The sequence below is a fragment of the Schistocerca cancellata genome, chromosome 2, assembly GCF_023864275.1.
Source record: "Schistocerca cancellata isolate TAMUIC-IGC-003103 chromosome 2, iqSchCanc2.1, whole genome shotgun sequence".
NCBI classification, from domain to species: domain Eukaryota; kingdom Metazoa; phylum Arthropoda; class Insecta; order Orthoptera; family Acrididae; genus Schistocerca; species Schistocerca cancellata.
In genome coordinates this window covers 185,893,572-185,901,833 of record NC_064627.1, presented here as the reverse complement: position 1 = coordinate 185,901,833, position 8,262 = coordinate 185,893,572, and the positions used below count along the sequence as shown (strand labels likewise).

The window sequence follows — 8,262 nt, the reverse complement described above, 5'->3', positions numbered from 1 at the left end:
AGTGCACAAGTGGTGGTTATAGACTTGCTCTATTATCCGCAAGACTCTTCAATGGTGATTGTGCACCTGCACAGTCGCAACAGATGGCTGCTGGCCATCTCTACAAGGACTACAGTGGGTCTGCACCTCTGGTGGCCCACCAATACCACAATCTCTACCAGGACTACAGTGGGTCTACTCTGTGATGACCTACCTACCAATATTCTTCGAAACATCGACTGACTCTGCTGTGGGTTTGCTCTGTTGTGGCCCATTACCTGTCAGCATGTCAAGAGTCAGCACTGTCTTACCGTTGGAAGGACAATACTACTTCTTCAAGACTGCATGGAAATCCACTACTTCCGTGTGCATTGTATTTTACTGCTCAGACTTTGAGCAAACAAACTGCAGGTTTACTCTTATGATGAATGATCAGGACTGTCTTTATTGACTGTGAAAAAAATTTTAGCTGTTGACCAACATTGTATCAATAAGTGTGTGCATTTGATATCTTTGTTATTGTAATTATGAAAAATTTTATCAAATCTTTATTGGCCACTGCCCAAAAATATTTTGTAAAATTTTTTGTGGGGAGCATGGGGGCTATGTAAGTAGGCTGTTTAGATTTTTATATGGGTAATGCCACGTAGCGCTCTATATGAAAATCACTGGCTGTGCTGTGTGCAGTATGTGGCTAGTTTGCATTGTTGTCTGCCATTGTTGTCATGAACTGCTACAGCTGGATGTGAACAGCGCGTAGCGTTGGGCAGTTGGAGGTGAGCCGCCAGCAGTGGTGGATGTGAGGACAGAGATGGCGGAGTTTGAAATTTGTAAAAATTGATGTCATGAGCTGCTGTATATATTATGACTATTGATGACTATTAAGGTAAATACAGTGTTTGTTCTCTATTAATATCTTTCATTTGCTAACTATCCCTATCAGTAGTTAGTGCCTTCAGTAGTTTGTATCTTTTATTTAGCTGGCAGTAGTGGCACTCGCTGTATTGCAGTAGTTCGAGCAACGAAGATTTTTGTGAGGTAAGTGATTTGTGAAAGGTATAGTTTAATGTTTGTCAGGGCCATTCTTTTGCAGGGATTTTTTGATAGTCAGATCGCGTTGCGCTAAAATTATTGTGTGCCAGGTTAAGCACAGTCTTGTACAATTGTTCTAAGTGGACGTTTCATATGTATAATTTTTAAAAGGGGACGTTTCACTAGTTCTGCAGGGTTCGCAGGAGAGCTTCTGTAAAGTGTGGAAGGTAGGAGACGAGATACTGGCAGAAGTAAAGTTGTGACGACGGGGCGTGAGTCGTGCTTGGGTAGTTCAGTTGGTAGAGCACTTGCCCGCGAAAGGCAAAGGTCCCGAGTTCGAGTCTCGGTCCGGCACACAGTTTTAATCTGACAGGAAGTTTCATATCAGCGTACACTCCGCTGCAGGGTGGAAATCTCATTCTGGAACCCTACGTGCAGTCTCTCAAATTGCTTCGTGCGAAAAGTGTTTCACCCCTTATCAAAAGTAGGAGGATCGATGTGACTGTCACAGAGACATTCGAATTTGCATGTAATGATAAATACCTTGTCATTTGGAATAAAATACCAACGTTTCCAATATTTGTAGTAAAGACAATTGTTCAAATGTGTGTGAAATCTTATGGGACTTAACTGCTAAGGTCATCAGTCCCTAAGCTTACACACTACTTAATCTAAATTATCCTAAGGACAAACATACACACCCATGCCCGAGGGAGGACTCGAACCTCCGCCGGGACCAGCCGCACAGTCAATGACTGCAGCGCCTTAGACCGCTCAGCTAATTCCGCGCGGCATTTGTACTCATAAATACGAAACAAGTGGTTTTCTGAAAATATATATCACAAATGATAATATAGGATCGAACAAGTAGGTCTCACGACAAAATACCAATGAGACACGTACAGTGTTATTCGTAAGTACCTCCCGGGATTCATAAAACGACTACGTGCAGACTAGAAACAGTGACGCATCAGTTGACAGACCTTTTCTGTAAACTTACACTAGTAATACGCGCAGTGGTGCTGCTGCACTAAGGGGCAGGCCCGACAGAACATGTATGTAAGTCATACAGCCCCTATTGTCACATCGATATGCGTAGTAGATATATGTAGTTCGCGCTAGCGGATAGGCAACCCATTGAACAGATCTGCAAAGTGATTAGCTATTGCGTTTTCCCAGACAATTTGTGTCAGTTGAGTGCAAGCACGTATTGACGTTTGGCGCGTTACAAATAGTGCCGATATTCAGCACCTTTAATGAGACTCACGCTGTATCCACTGATATGTGTCTGTTTTCTGTCTGTCGTGTACTACTTCTGCAGTCCCCTTCTGAAATCTCAGAAGTACTTAATGAATAACCCTTTATTTTCACATTTACCCAAGTTCAAAGCGGACCACAGGAATTTTTTTTTTCATGTTGTTAGTTCTGACTGCTACGTTAACAAATAGTTCTGCCATCAGACATTTCGAGCTGTAAATGTGTCATGCATTTTTATACCATCGTACAGTGTTATACAGGGTTATTACAAATGATTGAAGCGATTTCACAGCTCTACAATAACTTTATTATTTGAGATATTTTCACAATGCTTTGCACACACATACAAAAACTCAAAAAGTTTTTTTTTAGGCATTCACAAATGTTCGATATGTGCCCCTTTAGTGATTCGGCAGACATCAAGCCGATAATCAAGTTCCTCCCACACTCGGCGCAGCATGTCCCCATCAATGAGTTCGAAAGCATCGTTGATGCGAGCTCGCAGTTCTGGCACGTTTCTTGGTAGGGGAGGTTTAAACACTGAATCTTTCACATAACCCCACAGAAAGAAATCGCATGGGGTTAAGTCGGGAGAGCGTGGAGGCCATGGCATGAATTGCTGATCATGATCTCCACCACGACCGATCCATCGGTTTTCCAATCTCCTGTTTAAGAACTGCCGAACATCATGATGGAAGTGCGGTGGAGCACCATCCTGTTGAAAGATGAAGTCGGTGCTGTCGGTCTCCAGTTGTGGCATGAGCCAATTTTCCAGCATGTCCAGATACACGTGTTCAACCGTTTGTTCGCTCACTGCAGGCCGACCCGTTGATTTCCCCTTACAGAGGCATCCAGAAGCTTTAAACTGCGCATACAATCGCTGAATGGAGTTAGCAGTTGGTGGATCTTTGTTGAACTTCGTCCTGAAGTGTCGTTGCACTGTTATGACTGACTGATGTGAGTGCATTTCAAGCACGACATACGCTTTCTCGGCTCCTGCCGCCATTTTGTCTCACTGCGCTCTCGAGCGCTCTGGCGGCAGAAACCTGAAGTGCGGCTTCAGCCGAACAAAACTTTATGAGTTTTTCTACGTATCTGTAGTATGTCGTGACCATATGTCAATGAATGGAGCTACAGTGAATTTATGAAATCGCTTCAATCATTTGTAATAGCCCTGTATTTAACTTGCTGTTGATCATACTGTATTCGATTTAAAAATGTGGAAAAATAACACTTACCCAAAAATTTCGTAGCCTATTATTCTATACCCAAATTATCAGACGTCCTCACTTTAAGCTGTTTATACATAACGAAAGAAAAAAGATTAAAAAATTATATGAATTGATTTTGTTTCCATGTAAATAACACTACACTTGATTTAAAGAAACTTCAGTAATAACCATAAAATCTATACAAACTTCTTACTCAAATGACATAACAAATTAAATTTGTAGTATTATTTACATATAGCCATGGAAATATCTCAAATGGTTTCATGTTTCAATATGGAAACAATTTAAATCATTTGTTGAGTCCAATACCCACTAAGCAAGCTATAAAACTTCTTACCTCAGCTACTGTGACGTTTTTCCATTTTTTTTTTTTTTTTGTATGAGCTGGACAACGTAGTAGCACGTTAAGACACAATTTGCTTAGCTGAGCGATTTCTTACGAGTACAATTATTTGAAGTAACGCTTTAGTGAAAAATAATCCGAAATATTCAACTGCAGAAGATCCCACTGGTGGTACCTCAAAGTGAATGTGGTACCGGTTGTAGTGTTTGGGTGCAATCACTCCAGTGTACTGTGTATTTTCCACTCCATCCTCACTTTCAGTCGATATACCAGCAAAACATCACTGCCTCTTTCTGAACCTCTGCTACTTTCTCTAAAATACGGTAGCCTGTATCCCTACTATTTTTCGAATAACACGAGAAGTACTGCTGGAAACGTTTTTCAAAAATAAATTTGCAAAGACGAATGGAATAAAGACACTGAAAACTTTATCTAGAAGAATAATAGCAAGGAAACAATGTTAAAAAACAATTGTGCACAAAACCACCTTCCCGACGGATGAAATAACAAAACATAAACAATTATTACGTTGTACAACGTTAATAAAAGAATAACGCAGTATCTGAGTTATCCATCATCGATATTTCACACCAACGACGCTTAAGTTGCTAACTATCGATGTTCACGTATATTGAAATGTTGAGCATCAGTACTGAGCACGCTAGCTACGTCTAGCGGCGAATTTCAGAAACTAAGCGAGAGTAAACTGAGTACTGACGAATCGGCACTCTGGCAGTACTGGTGTCAGTTCGGAGAACGGTAGATCGTTACTTTTACTTTCAAAAAGCCGAATGAACCATTCCTTAACGTCTTTCACTCCGAAAAAAGAAACTGGTAGTGAAATGGTCGCAGTCACTTGGGTGGCTACCTGTGCGGGAGCGACACGTATTCATCGTGCGTCGTCATCTCAGTCTTCTCGGGAGCAAGCGACGGCTTGCGTTATCCGCGCAGGTCTTCCCGGCGACCCAGTCTCGCTTCGTCTATAGCGGGCCAACTGGAGCCCCGTTTAACCTCCACGTGCTGCGCTTCACGTAATGGGGCGGCGGTGAAGACGCGGAGGGCGAGAAGTTGGCTGCGCAGTCACAAGAAGGTGGTGAGACACGCCTCGTTACGGCATCAGGGCACGGACGGGCGGGGCGCCGGCGCGCGCACGTGCGCGCCTGATTGCAGCCGGCGGACAATGGCCGCAAATGACGCAGGCTTAGCCCAAAACTGCCATCTCTGGCCGAGCGCGCGCGGAGAAAAGCGACCGAGTACCCCTGCAACCAACTTGCTCGTTTCTCGATTTCAGGTCCGACGCGTACTAGCTGTGATGCCCACAGGTTTGTGCTGTTCACACCAGTCCATTAATCTAAGGCAGGGCTTCACAACATACGTGCTCGCGGAGCAAGCTGTGAGCAGCAAGGCGCGAGCATGGAGCAGCGCGAGCACGCTACCCCCACTACCCCGGACCAGAGCGGAGAGTGGGGAGAGTCATTTGGGGTACATAACAGCTGCCGCCAGTCAATGTAAATCCGCGGCTACCTGCAGGGATACTACTCACGAATTATTACTGCGACAAATGAAACAAATAAAGGAGAATGTACACGTGCCACATAATTTTATTAGCTTAGTGTACGCCTCTACCATCTGTAGACACTGAAACTAAAGAATTCCACGACAATCCTATATTTTCAACACTTTCTTCAACACTACTTAAAAAATATCACCTCCGGTTGTAGTGTTCTTCATGGCTACTACATCGAGGAGCTCCTCCCTCACCTGACGATCTCTATTAACACCTCTAATAAATATGCCAAGCTGCGCTGTTCCAATGATATCAACACTTTCGTCCAGAGCTAGAGAATACGCCATAAAATCTTTACAGATATTTGAAAGCTGGCTCTGGACGTCGTCTGCCATGTCCTGTATGCGACGCATAATGGTCATGTTAGATAATGGCACAATCCGAAACTGTTCAACTTGAGATGGGCACAAATGTTCCGCTGCAACTACCAAACATTATTTTATTACATCGCTATCAGTGAAGGGGCGCAGGGATTTTGCTAAAAGCAAAGCTATTTTGTAACTCACTCTGAGAGCTACCTCAGTTGATTTTTCTTCGTCGTCCAGATCTTCTTCGGATAGCTTCCTTTTAAGATTAATAACTTCCTGTGCACGATCTGGTCCATCACATTTACCACGTCCGTAGTCTTTCGCGTAGTACGACATATAATGTCGCTGAAAATTAAATTTCGTAAAAGAATTCAGCGTTTTGTGACATACTAAACATTTTGCAACACCATCTTTTTCTGTAAACAGATAAAATTCCTCCCAATGGGGGTTGAACTGCGAAAGCATGGTTGGGGTTACACAACGGCGACACGACATGATTCTTAAGCAGCGAAGTGACTGTTAGAGCTGATCGTAGTACTTTAAACGTTACACAGTCGGCGCGAATTCAATAGGCACGCAGCGGCCCTATTCAAACGTGCGCGCGCATTTCCCCTCCCTCCCTACTCCGCGACCTTGCACCTGCTCGCGAGCACGTGCCTGAGCAGACGCGAGTACTCGCGCTCAAAACCGGCCAGTTGTTAAGCCCTGGTCTACGGGCTGACGAGGGGACCGCACGTACTTGCCCTCACCGATATGATTCATATAGATAGGGTTTTAGATCAAGCCTAGGAATTCAACATATGTAAAAATGAAGGCTCAACTGTCAACTGTTTTCCAGAAAATCAAGTTTGAAAGTTTTAGGCATGCATACCTCTATAAGGGTGTTTCAGCAAGAACGTGCAAAAATCTAACAGGACATAGAGAATGCTCCACTGAACAATTTGGGCTAGGCAACCAGATGTCGGAGAAGCCAGGTTGAGGAGATATGGAAGTAAACTTGTCTACCGCTTTGTCTAGCATTACTGTTTTCCAGCTTATTTACAACTAATATGCTTACAAATTTACTCATACTGTACTATTTATTTATGTAGAATCTTGTACCGTAGGAATCAGCGGAGATTATGTTGTTTTGTGGCCGGTATCTTCTTTCTACAACACAACTGCACACGTAGATTAACAGGCCTTTATTTACATGAACAGGAAGTTACTTACCTTCAATACACTCCAAGTATTGTGGTATAACTCTTCTGTAATAGTCCTCTTTCAGACAGACTAAATACTGGCGTAACCTGTGCTGAACTATGCTGCTCCGCGTATGGACTGACGAACGCCAATGAGTGAATATGGGTCAGTGAGATAGTGACTGAGGCGCTCCGGTCAGCGGCGGCGGCCTAACGACACGGTGTCGAGAGGGCGTTGGCGGCATCTTGCTTACGAGTGTGTCTTTGGCCTCTCTCCTGGTAGGAGAGTTTGCTGCAGCACCTACTATCGATCTTCGCGCTACATCGTTGCCGACCAGTGTTTACGCCTGCACAATTTACATGTAGCACTCTGTCTTCAGGCCACGAGTGACCTACCGGGACCATCCGACCGCCGTGTCATCCTCAAAGGAGGATGCGGATAGGAGGGACGTGGGGTCACCATACTGCTCTCCCGGTCGTTATGATGGAATTCTTGACCGAAGCCGCTACTATTCGGTCGGGTAGCTCCTCAATTGGCATCACGAGGCCGAGTGCACCCCTGAAAAATGGCAACAGCGCATGGCGGCCTGGATGGTCACCCATCCAAGTGCCGGCCACGCCCACAGTGCTTAACTTCGGTGATCTCACGGGAACCGGTGTATCCACTGGGGCAAGGCCGTTGCCCACACTATTTACATGTACATTCTTTGTTTTGTACAACGAGAAAAGGAGGACGTGCCTGATTGCTTGGAAGTCATGAAGCAGGGTTTTGTTTACTTTACTTGCCCATAAGATGGCTCTGTTGTATCGTATACACACTGTCCCCTTGTCTGTTCTTGAGGGGATGCGGATGCCTCACTTCAGTGTGGATGTCCACAACCACCTCACTGCTGTATTTCCTGGTCGCTGGATTGGAAGGGAATGTCCTATTCCATGGCCTGAGAGGTCACCTGACCTGATTCCGATTGATTATTTTCTATGGCGATATCTGAAGTCACTTGTGTATGCGGTCGCAGGGGATATGAAGATGGTATTAGTTGCCAAAATTGTAGCTGCCTGTGAGGTGACTAGAAAGACACCAGGGATATAAGCCAGGGTGCGTCAGGATCTTGTTCAAATATTCAAATGTGTGTGAAACCCAATGGGACTTAACCGCTAAGGTCATCAGTCCCTAAGCTTACACACTTCTTAACCTAAATTATCCTAAGGACAAACACACACACCCATGCCCGAGGGAGGACTCGAACCTCCGCCGGGACCAGCCGCACAGTCTATGACTGCACCGCCCTACACCGCTCGGCTAATCCCGCGCGGCCAGGATATTGTTCGCCGAAGTCATGCTTGCATTGATGTTGATGGCCGT

The 8,262-nt window shown here is 44.7% G+C and overlaps 1 pseudogene; it reads right to left on the bottom strand.

The window, feature by feature from the left end:
- Positions 1–7,466: 7,466 nt before the first annotated feature.
- LOC126163706 (5S ribosomal RNA) lies at positions 7,467–7,583 on the bottom strand (annotated as a pseudogene).
- Positions 7,584–8,262: the final 679 nt, after the last annotated feature.